Source organism: Aulonocara stuartgranti (assembly GCF_965226115.1).
Source record: "Aulonocara stuartgranti genome assembly, chromosome: 3".
NCBI lineage: Eukaryota > Metazoa > Chordata > Actinopteri > Cichliformes > Cichlidae > Aulonocara > Aulonocara stuartgranti.
This window is the reverse complement of record NC_138941.1, coordinates 33,122,725-33,137,897: the sequence shown is the minus strand read 5'-3', so window position 1 is coordinate 33,137,897 and position 15,173 is coordinate 33,122,725.

Below are 15,173 nucleotides of genomic sequence, written 5' to 3'. Positions count from 1 at the left end.
TAACTTTACACGATTCACAGTTCAAAATAGTCCTTCTTTATGTTAAACTAGACAGTACATCCAATATCGGAAACAAGTTGTTTTCAGTTGTTAAAGCAAACTTTCTTGACTTTTCTCCTCATAAGCAGAAGGTCTGAACAGCCGGTGGGTGTGGCTTCTATAGTTACAGCCAGAGCAAGCATTTAGAGCAGTCTGAAGTGACATAACAAGGAGCCTTGCATCGTTATTATTTGAGTTTGGCCAACTTCAGTGTGAGCATTCAAGATTGTAAAAGCAACCAGGCATAACACTGTGACCATGTGTTATATTGTGTTGGTCGTCGGTTGCTGCGCAGCCCTGATCTAACAAGACTGTTAGGGTCCTGGGTCGCCCTGGGCAGTTCTGGACATGTGTATTTTTGGTGCTGCTGTTCCTCGTCTTCCTGGTTTGTGTGCTGAGCACTGGTCTACAGGAGTCTTGTCTTGTGTGTCCTGCCAGGTGGCTGGCCACGCCTGAGGACCTCACACACCTGCAGCTGATCTGGCTCGTCGGGGGAGCTACATAGGAGTGTAGCTAAGAGCTCCTCGAGGCGGGATCGTTGAGTTGCACTCCAAGTTAGTGTGTGTCCAAGTATAGTATCGTGCCGGCCCGCGGAAGTCAATGTTTGACGGCTGCCTCTGTTGTTTCCCTGCAGGAGGAGCGTGGAGCAGAAAAGGACAGCACGCACGGGGAGTGCGGAAACACAGGAGCGGAGAGCACGGACGTTTGAGCGAAGACACGACACGGGAGTCTAGGGAGCTAACGGGAATTTATTGTGTTCTTGTTATTTTATTCACTGTAAATAAATGCACTGCCTTCATTAAAGAGTCCTCCTTCCTCACATCCTCATGGTTGGCCGTGACAAATACACAAACTCTACTAGACCCCTGAAGGTGTGCTGTGGTATCTGATACCAAAAAGTTAGCAATTAAACCTTTAAGTCCTGTAAGTTGTAAGGTGCAAGGACTTGGACTTGGATTCGACATGTTTGTCCAGCACATCCCACAGATTCTCAACTGGATTGAGGTCTGGAGAATTTGGAGGGCAAATCAACACTTCAGACCATTCCTGAACCATTTTTGCTTGGTGGCAGGGCGTATTATCATCGCCCACAAAACAAATGGTTCAAATGTCAAAAACCACCTACTGGCACCATGGGAGCTTATTACTGCAGTATATCTTTGTGCTTTTTTGTACTCTTTAAACTAAAACAAACTGTAACAATGACATGATGTGTTAGGACAGCAAACTTTTTTCATCATCAGCAGAGTCCCTCCATGTTGATTCTGAATAATCATCGTTTCCTTTAAGCCACTGTCAGAGATCATCAAACATCCACATGTAATTTTTCTAAAGCCTTAAAGCAGCTACCATGTGTACATACAGAATGACTCAGTCGCTAATGAAAAAAATGCAATTGAAAGAGTTACATCTCCAGCGCTGTCAAGGCCGTTTGCGTTTGCTCTTCAAAACTCCTTTGTTATGTCAGATAGATTTCCTGGATTGCTCCCAATATCCTTAAGGCTTATTGGAGTGATGCATCCACACAACCCACAGAGGACACCCAAAGATAACAGGAAAAGTTGGACCTCTTCCTAAAGTGAGGTATTACGGTGGTTAGCCATGTGGTGCACTGGGATTCGAATCCACAGCATAGCAGGTTTATAACACATGGTGTAAAGATTCATTGGCGTGATCACCGAAATTGACTTTTAAGTGACCTGCTTGCTATAAAAATGAGGCTAATTATGCCGGGATGGGATCTTGTCACCTTTGTGAAAATATCCCATCTATCGATGCCTTAATTTTAATGACACGTGTGACCTTTGTGAGTCGCACCCTCGAGCTAGACAAACACAGAAGAGAGATGTCTTGGCTTATTCCGGTGAGCTCAGAGATGCTCAGCCTTGCTGAAAGCTCGTTTCATCTTTTACATTTGCAAAGCCTCCGCTCTGCTTCCTCTTAGCTGTTTTTTTCCCCTTCTTTTAATTTAGTTTACTCCTACATAATTCAGATTTCACTAAATTTAAATAAAATGTTACTCACTTCCAGCTTGAATTGTCAGCAGCAGATTATTGCAACATGTGGCGGTGTCGACAATGATTAATGCGTCACGAGAGCATGGGAGCTACTCCGCTAGTGGTGCTTATCCTATGTGACATCATTTATGTTTATCATTACATGGCCAACACACCACATGCACCTCTGCATTAGTGTGAGAGGATTTTAATATGATGTCTGGCTGTCAAACACGCATCATGTTAAAATCCTCTCGTGCTATTGCAGAAATAGGTTTAGAAGACCATATGTGTGGCTGAGGGCAACAAATCATGTTTTCCACCACAGACGACTAACAAGTGGAAAAAATAAGTCAGTTGATTTTCTTCTTATCTTAAAATCGTATTATTCTTATGAGAAAAATCTAAAAATAATTGTAGTGCCTGATGATTACATTAGATACATTGGAAAAAGTTTTTCTAACACTCTATATAGGAGTGCTCTGCAAGTCCATATTTTCAGGCTCCAAAGGCCAACTGAAACTTGTATGGATTTCTTAAAAAAGAAAAGAAATGTTGACGAGTCAGCAGTGGCAAGCTGTAAGTAAAATAATACCACTGAAATGTTTATCTTGTGTCGATAACTGTGCTGAATATCTTGTGACTACAGTTTCACAGAGTACACTGCTCTTTATAACTCAGTGCTATATTCTCCTCTCTATTTGATTACTAAGACACATTCTTTTTTGTTATAGTGTTGCTATTTGTCTCGGGTTCAAACCCACATTATGACATAGGGGGTGGCTGTAGCTCAGGAGGTAGAACAGGAAGGTTGGTGGTTCGATCCTTGGCTCCTCCAGTCTGCATTTCAAGTATCAAGATACTAACCCCAAGTTGCTCTCCGATGCGTTCATCGGCGTGTGAATGTACTTAGGTAACACTGAGTATAGATAAAGTGATTGGGTGAATGTGGCATGTTGTATAGAGTGCTTTGAGTACTCCGGGAGAGTAGAAAAGCACTATATAAGAATCAGTCCATTTACATGAGCTAACCAGCTAAGTAAGGAGACACTCTCTACATCATAGTGTTTTGACCTCTTGGGCTGATCAGTCCTTTGTTATGGTTAACTGTCAACCAGAGCCTTCAACTGAATCTACCGTTGTTATTGCAAACCCTATCAGATCTTAGCACATACGTCAAACCCAACTAAGCATTACTAAAGCATTTACATGCTATCCCTTCCTATTCTTTTCATAAGCTGTATAAATGTCACACTTTCCCACTGTATGTTGTTGTATTCTATTCTAATATCTACACTATGTAACTTCACCATATACCAGTATAACAATAAACACCCCACTGCAACAAACTTTCACTAATTTCTTGAACAATGTTTACTTTGTTTAGACTGTTGTGTTTTTAAAAATGTGATGCCTATTGTATTATGCATAACATACACACTGAGATGCATAACCGCTTTTGATTTCTAGTAAATCCTTTGAGAATACCTAATAATCCCGTATATCACTGACTACTTCAAACTGCTATTTATGGGTTGGACCCCCTTTTGCCTTGAGAGTTGCCTTTAATTTTTACAGATTCAACAAGGTTCTGGAAACTTTCGTCAGAGATTTTGGTCAATATTGACAGTTACTGGATTTATTTACACTCTCCCATTCCACTGCATCCCAAAAATCCCCAAATTCTGATCTTATCATCTAAATATCATATATAATATAACACAATATTGACGATCCTGTGTGAAATATAGCCTCAGTTTAAGCTAACAGGAGTGGCAGCTATTGTGGTCTTCTGCTGCTGTAGCCCATGCTCTTTAAGCTTTGACCTGTGTTCAGAGATGCTGTTCTGCATATATTGTTTATTATAGTTAAGTAAAAGTAAATTAAAAACTCGAATTAGGTGTGAAAAATAATTTTAGGTTTAAAGATTAAAAAAAATAGAGTTAGAAAAAAACAATAAAACTAACCGAAACTAGTTTGTGAACTTGACTGATGTTGGTTTGGTGGATGTGTTTTCTGACTGATTTTTCCTAAATCCTGTCTCTGACATGCCATCCACACAATAACAATTAAAAAACCAAAGCTAACACTGCAGCTAATAGAAACTAAAGTGAATTAAACATTTTCAAGCAATAAAAACTAAAAGAAGGAAATCCATTCTGGAAACTAACCAACTAAAAATAGAAATAAAGTAACCAGTGGTTATTTGAGTCCCTGTTGAGTTCCCCTCTGACCTCAGGCATTAAAGAGACAACAAAAAAATGCTGATCACAGGAAATCTTCTCATTTTTGGCCTATTATCTGTAAAACCCACAGATGATCATGTAGTAAAAAATCACTCAAATCCCCTTTTTCACCATTCAGATGCCTGGTTTGGACCTGATTAATTGATGATTGCCCGATTAGATATTTGCATTGTACCGTTCCAGCTGGCAGAAAGCTGATCACTTCTGGCTCAGAAAAACAACAACACGGTGTCAGCTAATATACTAACAATGATGCCTCAGAATTAGCCTTTTTAAAACAATGGGCGATATCATGTCCTGAGTTGCATGCCTCACTTCAATGTGCAGAAAAGAAAGAGAGTGAAAAGCAAAAGAATATAACAGGAACCACCCGAGTGTTTGCAAGTTTGGACATCAGTTATTCTGAGCTGCCACATACAGTAGACACACTGTATGCACACTGATTCGGCAAATGTCTGTACTGTCAGCTGGGAAACTTGATTGATGGCTGTTCAGCGCCAGAATTTGCAATAAGTTGGAGAGAAAGACAATCCCAGCGCTCCAACTTTTAAACAGGTGTACCTTTGTAAGAGCTGTGGCAGTCCGGTGTTTAAATGCATCAAGATTATGTAAATCACATTAGTGGTAATAAGAAAAAAATCAGCTCATCTTAATGTGCTCCCACACACAGCTACATAGACTATTACAACAACTCAGCCTCCTAATAAATCTACAAGCCCTCAGTCAGTGGTCACCATCATTTGAATGACACTTCCGTGTTCAGGCAGAAATCACATCCGCCCAACTAAATTGACGTGGACCAGTTTTCCATATCAGAGGTGCTCTGCAGCAGTCAAGTGTGTGTATATCTGTTTGCGTGTGTGTTTGACTTTGTGTTCCTGCGTGCATGTGTGTGCGTGAGATCTCATTTCTGTATCGTTTCGGTGGTCTGATGCGTGCGTGGGACTCAAGCCCACAGCGGAGAGTCAATCTGAGACATCTATTATGCACTTCATCAATCTTTTTGGACTCTTGACATTTCACTAGCTGAACAAATTGTCAGTTATCAAAACTCAATTTCAGAAATGACATGTCGAAATTCACTCCTATACCCTCCCCCGAACCCCTCCTCCACTCTTACTCACTCTTCCTCTCCCCTTTCCTCTCTCTCTCTTTGCATATATCTCCTCACATTTACCTACATGCCATCACAGAGAATTCACCTAAACAAATTCACGCACAAACACGCGAGCACGTGCAGACGCATATGCACGAGAACAAATGAAGTTCATTTTTCTCCCCCTCAACTTCTTCCCACCTTTCCCCATTGCTTAAATAGCTTAGCGATGGCAGTTATGTATGCAAAGAGTTAACGGCTGCTGGAGTTAATCGCTCCTGGGCTACCGGCGTTCCTGTGAGCAGATAAGGCCGTTTCTAAATTGATTTGGTTATGCTTCATTGATAGTAAAAGGAGCCAGGCTTTGTTTACCTAACAAAACACATACGCACACACACACCACATGCCTTATCCGATCCCAGTTAAATGTGAGTGTATTGCACGTGTAGGTGCATAGGTATAAAACAGAGGTGTGTTTGAGGGTGTGTGCAAAAGAAAAAAATGAAAGAAGGAAAGAAAGAAAGTGCTGGCCATTGACAGGGTCAACCTTGGGAAAGGATGTAGGGACAAAAATCATTAGCGTAAAGTAAAAGTGAGAGAAGGCAACACTGAAGGGCCCCAATCCTTGCTCAATCTTGTTAATGAAAGTCATCAGTCACATTCTTATGAATACTAATGACATGAGCAAGTGCAGTGCCTGCAATCTCACACGTATGTGCACGCGTTTGTTCGCAAATGCGTGCTCGTGATGTGTGCGCTCCAGAACTTTTGTATTTAATTTAAACAAACTTGCAGCGTGATTCCATCTGCACATGGCGGGCAGTGCGACTCTTGTTTGTCTTTCCTCAGATTAACCTTTGAGAAATGCTTAATCCTGAAAACTAATCTGTAACCTGTGCCACCTGCTTCGTTTTGGTGCCTGGTTATCTGGTGTGTGATAAGCTATTACTCCCCCCCCCCCCCCCCCCCCCCCATCCCTTGTGAACACAACAAATACAGTGTTACTGGCGAAGACAAGCCCGAGGGAGGATTTAAATGAAGTCTCGTACCTGCAGCACCATCCAGTTTAAAATAAAGACAAGAGACTAAAGGGGAAAAAGGACAAGTCAAGGATGCAAGACAAAGTTATGTTCAAATTATTTCTGCTTATATGTTCTGATTAAACTCAATTACCTTTCCAAAACCCTGCAGGCTACATTTTTAACATTAACCCATCAGCCTCTGGAGACAATAACTGTTTTAAGTCTTATAGCCAGCAGACAGGCAAGCTTTTGTTCTGTCTTTCAGTCATTGTTTGCCAATCCAGATCATTTTTTAAACAAAGTCATCATCGGGGTATGATCAAGGATTTTGAAACTCTTTGTCACCAACTTACATGTAAACAAATCTTCCAAAATCTAAAAATTCATCAATAGAGCCCAAACTACAAACTGACTATAGATGAAAACCATAAATTTTCCAGTAAAACACAATGAATAAATGAAACAAGAAATTGCTGCCATAGAGATTGTGTATATATAATGTACAAAAATACTCCATTGAGCCACATCTCTTAGTCTTTAAATTCCCATTGTTAGAGTTATATAAAATGAAACATCTGGCCACACAAACATCTGTAAAAGAATGCGTCATTCTAAAAAGCTTAATGGATTACTGGCTGACTACTAATATGATGCCACCATTGCAACAAGCCAGTCTATTATATTTCTTAACTCCTAGCTATATCAAGGATTGGAAGTGGAAGCATCTAAGAACTTGCACCGTGTAAAGTGTATCACTGATTGTTGAGGTGTACAAATCGACAATGCTCTTCTTGCCCAATAACTGCAAACCTGCTCTGGCATTAACATCAGCACAAAAGCTGTGTGCCGGGAGCTTCGTGGCTTGGGTTTCCAGGGCCAAAAAACTCCTGTAGGTGTAAAGTGTAGGTGGCCCAGTACTTACAGCACACCTATTTGTAGAGATTACGTTAACATTTGTTAAGTTAGTATTTTAGTTACTAACCTAGTGTGGATCCAAGTCATCAGTGGTTTCAAAGTGATATTTAAAAACAGACTTTTTACCTTTCATTCATGCAACTACACAGTGGTAATTCTAGTGCAAATGACATTTTCTATTATTAATAAAATAACAGAGACCTGTCTTTTTAGGTAACAATGACCAAGACAGAGTTGGCTGGTGATGAAGTATTAATCCTGTCCCTGCTAGCTTCTACGTTCGTTCAGGATGCTAGCTATGCTATGCAGCTGCTAGTGCTGACTTGCTAGATTAGTAGCTGAATACACTAGGCTACGTTGCTAGCTAAACTATGCTAGCCATGTCAACTGAAAAGTAATCTGTAATCTGATGCTTCCGGAAGTCATTCAAGTGGCTCGGCCACACAGTCAGCAGCATTTAGTGGTTTCGATTATTTAAATGTTAATATCTGCTCCACTGAACTTTTTTCCTAGTCTTCCTCTTTCTTCTTTTTTTCAATTTCTGTTTTCGTTGAGAGTTGTCATTAGGTTTGTCTTAATGATTAGTGTGCCCCCATCCCCATTGCACAAAAGATTTTTAAGAACTAAATTAAAAAAATGTTGGATGTAACAAATATGATACAAATATAAATTAATGTTTGCAAATTAATGCTTCAATATTCTTTTTTTCATTTATCAGAAGGTAAAGAAACACTCCAGTTTCCCCCAGAATTTATTTTCTGGCAATTATTTTCATGGTTCAGGCTTTTCATGGTTAATCAGAACCATGGACGGCCCTTGGAAGGGCAGACAGTGGAGTCAAGCGTAGTCCCCTTAAGGAGTTCTGGTCTCTAAAACTGCCACTATCACAAGCTTTGCACATTGCCACTGCTGTAGTTTAAAGTTTGACAGCCCCCACTGTCCTGGGGCTCCAAACTGTTGCCTGCCTTGCCTTGTGGCAAATGGCCCCCTCTGCATGTACAAAATATGATGTTGACACCACACACCTCTCTGTTTGATGATTCTACATCAGCATTAATGGGAAGCGAACCTGAAACTAGGAAAGCTACCACTAGCCAGTAACAGCATTTTCAAATCACACTGAAGCCTAACTACACATTTGAAGAAAATTACTAACACCTCAAGCAGTTTTATTTATAAGGACATCACCATATACAGTAGCTTAGTTGAAAGTACCAAATATAGATGGATCACGCTGCCCCGAGAATCAAGCTGAAAAACAGGCTATCTGAGGAAGTGAAACATTTATCCTCCTTGGGGACTGGATAAAGAGTTTCCCAATGTTTCATTTTTTCTTGTCGGTGTGGCAGTACACATATCTGGGCCATTTCTGATTCAGTGGTTGAAAATATATATCTAAAAATATATATCATATCCATGCATTCTCTTAACTGCTTACCCAACACAGGGGTGGGGGAGGAGCGGGAACCCTGTCAGAGGGCTAAAGGTGGGGCAGACTATACCAGCCTGTCACAGGTGTAAGAAAAAATTAAAATGTAATCAAATTTGAGTTAAATAAAGCTCCTTGAAACTGAGCTAAAATGCACTAAACCGGCTTTATGCATGATATTATTTTATTGTACTATTACCCATTTTTTTGGTCATTTTTTATCAGCCCTTGAACCGGATCTCCTGTTGTGACAAGCAAAGAGACATCCCGGTGCTGTGTAAAGGGAAAAAAAGTAACATTTCCAGCTTGCGTGTGAATGAATAACATTAGAGAACGTGTGTAAGAGAAATGCGATACGTGTTTTGCAGGGACGCACTGAGATGATTATACCAGCTGCATACGAGGTGAACTCTATTTAGTGCTTTTCAATTTTCCTTCAAGCAGTGACAGTGTGGAATTTAATTTAGCATTGCATCTGCCCGTGTAACCTTGACAAGTTTCTGGAATCATTTGATTTGCCTCTACTACTCACAATCTGTCTGTTTATTTAATGACATTACCGTTCCTTATTAAAAACCACCCATAAGTACAACACTCTCGTGTTTACAGTATACAGTATGAGGCAGAATAGGTGGTTAAGGAAGGCATGTCCACCTATTGGAGACAAACTTTGTTCAGTCCCGTACAGCCAGCCAGAAGATTTCAAGAACCTAACAGCAATGCCAAGAAAGACTGGTTTATTTAGACTGAGCCCAAATAGACTTGGTCTATTATAGTGCAGGAATTTTTTTTTCTCAGCTATTTCTCAGCTGATTTATGTTTCCACTGAAAATATTCTGACCTCTTTTTGACACTTCCCATAGAAACAATTCCCCCTTTTACACTAAAAACTGGTTGCATGGGAGTTACAGTGGATTACAAGATCAGTAGCTCCACTCAGGGGACACTACTGGCTCAAGATTTATGACAATCAGGAAGCTCATCAGAGGAAGAGGGGAGAAAAGGGGGAAAAAAAGAAAGAAAACATTGACTCAGAGGAAAAGTTCCAATAATCATAAACATCCGACTCATATTCCCTGAACAGTAAGTCCTGCGTGGAGCTCATTAGCATTCAGTGGACCCACCAGATTACTCGGGGCACTCTGTAATTTGCAATAAAAAATAAAGATGATGCCAAAACAAAAACAAATCTGAGCTGGTACAAATTAGAAGGAGCGCGCTTGGTTAGTCTGCCAAAGCAGTAAATTTCCTCGCGCCTCGCGTGAAAAACTCAGGTCACCAGGCTCGAGCACAGGCGGGGGGGAAATTAATGAGCTGTCTGTTTGTGTGACTTTATTCCCCTTGTATTTCCACCATTTTGCCTGGACAGCGTATCAATCTGCCTTTACGGTAATGATGCTGCGGTGCTGGAAATTATTGCATTAAAGTGATCGGGTTCATTTTGATTGGGGAAATAGGGAAGTTTTGAAATAAACAGCTGCACGCGTGCACACATCGCCGGTTTGACTGTTTTTGCAAGATGAAGACAAATTTTTACATTTCCCTCTTTAGAGCACAGAGTCCACCCCTGCTCTGGAGTTGTTATACGGGACATTTATCACATCTCCACAGTTGGCCTCAGCTGGTTTATCAGCCAAACCAGTGATGTCACCCAATCCTGAGATGTTTTAATGAAGCCAGTCCTTCCCTCCGTTGCCAGCGAGGGTCTCTCAGCATGTAGACTCCAGCTGCTGGCTGACACACTGATAAGCCAGACCTCTCACTCCAACATCTCACACTTCTCGTGCTGACTCATCACGCGGCCTTTCAGATTAAGAGAAAGGTCTGGTGGGTGTCGCCATATGTGGAGGCGTGGGGGAGGTGGGGGGGCCTAAACACCACCTGCCGGATCTCAAACCCTACATAACCTCTGTTTATGCTGATTGAAACATGCTGATATGGGAGATACGTTTCGTGGGGGGGGGAGTTGGTATACAGACCAAAATAGGTTAGGGAATGAAACGCTTGCTGATGCTGCACTAACGTGGCAGATGGGAAATGAAATTGTCGGCTCTTTCCACTGCGTCCCTGTATCTTTTCACTCATCCATCCACCTAGTGAGCAATCCGCCAGCAGCAGGAAAAAAAAGCAGAGGTAGAAATGTAAGCCACCTGAAGCTTTCAGGTCAGCTGTCATGGGACATCACCCATGCATCCCCGAAGACTTGGTCACAGAGTCCTAACCTGGCAGCACGGCTGACCTCCCTTCATCAGCCTGCTGCACACAGAGTAACACAGAGGCACTGTCATACCCTGGACACCTGTGTCCAATCTCTCTGCTTGTGTATGCATCAAGCAATTTTCAGATGCTTGTAACTGCGGGGAAACATGGGTGCCCGTCTCTCAGAGCTGCATTCTAACCTGCTAAGTTGTTGTTCTCATTTCTCGCCTCGTGTTTCACTTGAGGTCGATAAAACTGACATTATGGGTCGCCGAGGAAGTTACAAAGGGCTGTGAAAGGGAAAAATAGAAAACACACAGCTACTGTACGACATCAGGGAAAGTTGTTGGCGAGTTTGTCACACTGTGTGGCTTTCACAGAATTGTACAGAACTAGTAAAACTCAAGTGTACAATGCCCTGCAGTAGTTTGTTTGGTTACTCTGAGCAGAGGAATACATATCGCACATACATACACACATCATGAGACATATGATGTGTGTCTCTAGCTTGCTAGATGATTGGTTTGCGTCATTACTTAGATGCAAAACTTTCTCATCTGTACCACACAATAGGATTACCGGAGCTTCTTCTCGCTGAAAACAAGATTGATGGGTTGATGGGAAACCGGCTTAAAATATTCAAAGATTAAAAAATCTGACAGCTATCATGTTACGTCAAAGAGGCCTTGTCACAAAGATATCTGCTGAAGTTAGCATGCTTTGTGTGTCTTTGTGTATAATGCTTCTTTAGACCTCAAGATGGGATAGCGAGACAGTCTAGCATAGTTAGCACTCAGTCCACCATGTAAAAGAGAAGTAAAGGTTCAGTGATTGTATTTTCCTTTTATCTGCCTCAGTCACTGCAGAGAATGCGCACTTTTCTCACAACCAGCAGTTGTTCCCGGATGGTTGCTAACCAGTCTCTAGGCCTGTGTGACTGAGGCCATACTCCGTATGATTCCAGCCTCTTGCCAATTTTGTTAAAGGACCACTAGAGAGAACAGGATAGCCGAGAGATGAACTGGACTGCAAGAGTTTGCTTTTAGTCTTGAAATAGAGATAAGCTGAGCTGTGTGGCTGCATTTATTTGTATGTTAGTGCATTAGTGGCCAGGTCCTTACTGTAACCCAGTAGCTTTTTCCAAGTATATTTGATATTCAGTAGCTACCGTATGTTTAATTGCATTTAGGTCATTATGGTTGAATACTCAGAGGGTTTCTGCCTGTCTATTCCAGTATCTTGCCTGGCATAACTTTGCCTCATGCTGTGTACTTTTTTTTTTTTAACCCAAAGCTACAGTTGTTGTTTCCTAATTGCTTAATTAATATTATTAATGCTGCTTCATTTGACACATATGAATACAGCTTGAAAAAGACCATAAACAAGTTTAAAAAGGGATCAATGATTATTTTCACCTGATATCCTGACTAATATGTCCAGTAATCATTCTTTGCTGTGTGTGAATGTTTGTGAATTTGGTGTCTACAGTATCTGATTCGTGTGTATGAAACGACTACTATGTTTTGTTGTTACAGTTTGCATACTTGTCTCATGTGTTTCATATATTTCTACACAGCTCTGATAGGAGCTGAGTGAAACAGTCGGACAGCTAGTTCTGGTATTGTCATCTTCACATAAATCCCTGACATGGCTGTCTGGAGATATTTACGGAGAGAGAAGGCATCGGGGGACGGCAAAGTGCTGAGTTAAACTTCCCCTCATCCCCTCCCATTTTTATATTTGAACCCACAAATGTAAACATATACATTCCTATTTGCCAAATCAGTATGGCGGCTGAGATGCATGGCTGGCGACAGGAGGAGAAAGAGATGCGAGAAACGATCCATCATGCCCAGAAACTGAAATAGCAGCCCTAAACCTCTGTGGACAACCCAGGCTGTGTCTTCTGGCCTGGACTGCAAGGATGCTTTCTATAGGACCCTTGAGCAGCTCGAAGATTATGGGATGAAGGAAAAAAAATACCATCTTTGTCTGTTCCCCCAAGCTTGGCTGAGGTTCTTATTGCAGGCTATGTATCCATTACTGCCTTCCTCTGGTGCCCCTGCATCAATACGACGCAGAGAAAATCTGGTATGGCGGCACCTTCCATTGACAAAGCATGTCTGGGTGGGTCGATAGTGTATTAATATGGGACAATAGTGCTAGCCACGTGTGGCTCGCACCACTAGGCCATATCGGAGTCTCTAGCACGCCCAGGGGCTGTGTGAATGGCCCTTAGCTCCACTGGGGCAGTGGAGGCTTCTTGTATGTGTGCGTGTGTGTGTGTGTGTGTGTGTGTGTCTGTGCTTAGACTGTTTTTAAAGCCAGAAGTCCCAATAACTGACTACCGAACCAAAGAGAGAGTGTGAGAGACAGAACAAGGGAGAGAACCATGCTCCACTGCTAACAATTTTACTACCTGCCTGGGAACACTACAGCAGAAGCATGCAACGAGGGAAAAAACAACCTGCCCATTTATAGGTGAATGTCCAAAAAGTGTTTGAAATGTGCTATTTTGTTTCCTTTCAAATTAAACTGAAATTTGAAATTAATTTTTTTAAAAGAAAAGTAAACATTAGTAGAGGCACATGTCAAAAGCAGTCTTTTCTTCATGCTGCAAGGCTTAAGTGATTTTACTCTTGCCACCCCGCTCTTGCCAATTCAAAAATAGCTAACAGCATAAGGGGGTCCTCAGAATTACAGCCAACTTCAAAGAATCATCCTTAAAGCAGGCACGGCTGAATGCGCGCAAGTACATGTTAGTTTTACCATTGCTTGGGTTTATTTATGCGCCTGTGAGGGACCCCGTTCAGTCACCAGCCAGTGCTTGCTTTGGCCTAAATAGATTTTTGTCAGTTTAATCCATTTTCTAAACTCTACATCGCTGTGTTGGTATTAGATCAACACATGGTCACCGCTGTCCTCGTATAATTTGGTTAAAAGGAAAGAGAGTAAATCAAGATCTGTGCGAAAGGTAAAATGCAGAAATCTGTATGCGTTTATCACTTTCTCAACCCACCCCATGATTACATGTAAATATTGTACACAAAAATGACACAATTTAAACCCGGAGACCGCTGACACTCCATAAACACACATATTCAGTCACCCAGTATGATGTCCCATCTTGTGCCTGTATGTACACACACATACACATAAACACACGAACACGTGTGATTTACTAGTACAGATGAGGCCCTGGGAGTACCTCTGCCACCACAGCACTCAAATCAAAGCTGTCAACAGGGACCCTGGAGGAAGGGAGGAATCAGAAAATATCTCCTTGCTTTTCCTCCTCACCATGACCTGTGTGTGTGGAGATGAGATGGTGTGAGTGCATATATCTTTTTTTTTTTTTTTTGTCCCTGTGTGTGGAGGTAGGCTATGAGAAACGTTTGAAAAGATGCGCAAAACCTATCAGCTGGCTGTGTGGGAGATCAGCAGGATGCCAGCAGAGCCCAATTTACCTTCTCCCCCCTCTGCCTGGCCATTATACCTTGGGAAATATACACCTTTGGATGCACGGTGGCCAGAGGCTTGTTTACTTGCTAAACAACCTTGGTTGCGGAGTGGCATTTTCAGTGATGCGGCGAGGAAGATTGACTGTCCGCCGGCCCTGGGTGGGTGTCCACAGTCCTCGTGTATTCTTTACTATCCCTGCCAGCTTGCTCGCCTCCCATTACACACCAGCTCGCCTCACAGGCAGAAATGCACAGATTTGTGTACTCATCTGTGGGCTTACGAGCACATATGCAAATTTACACACACGGACACACGAACACACGCACACTTCAGACCATTTTCAGCCAAACGAATTGGCTGCTCCACGCGTTCATGATATACACCCCACCACCACCCCGATTCAATTTCCATGTTGATGAAACTGAATTTACAGTATAGATGCATCTAAACATACTGGTGTGTGAGGTGTCTATTATAGTGCAGCTGATGAGCGATTGCACGGGCTTTACTGTGCCATTATCATTGTAATCACTGTAATCATTTGACCCTCTTTTGGGTCTTTCAATGAACGTGCAACCTTCATACCTGGCAGTATCTCTGTGTGAAACGATGCAGGAATGACTTGGGGAACGGAGCAAATTGATTTAGGGAGGCAGGGGAGAAATGCCTGCCAGTTTGCTATCAAAGTTCATGCATTGTATTTACCCGAGCCCGATTAACTTAACAAGGCACATATATCACATAATTAATCCACAAGATTACCATCAA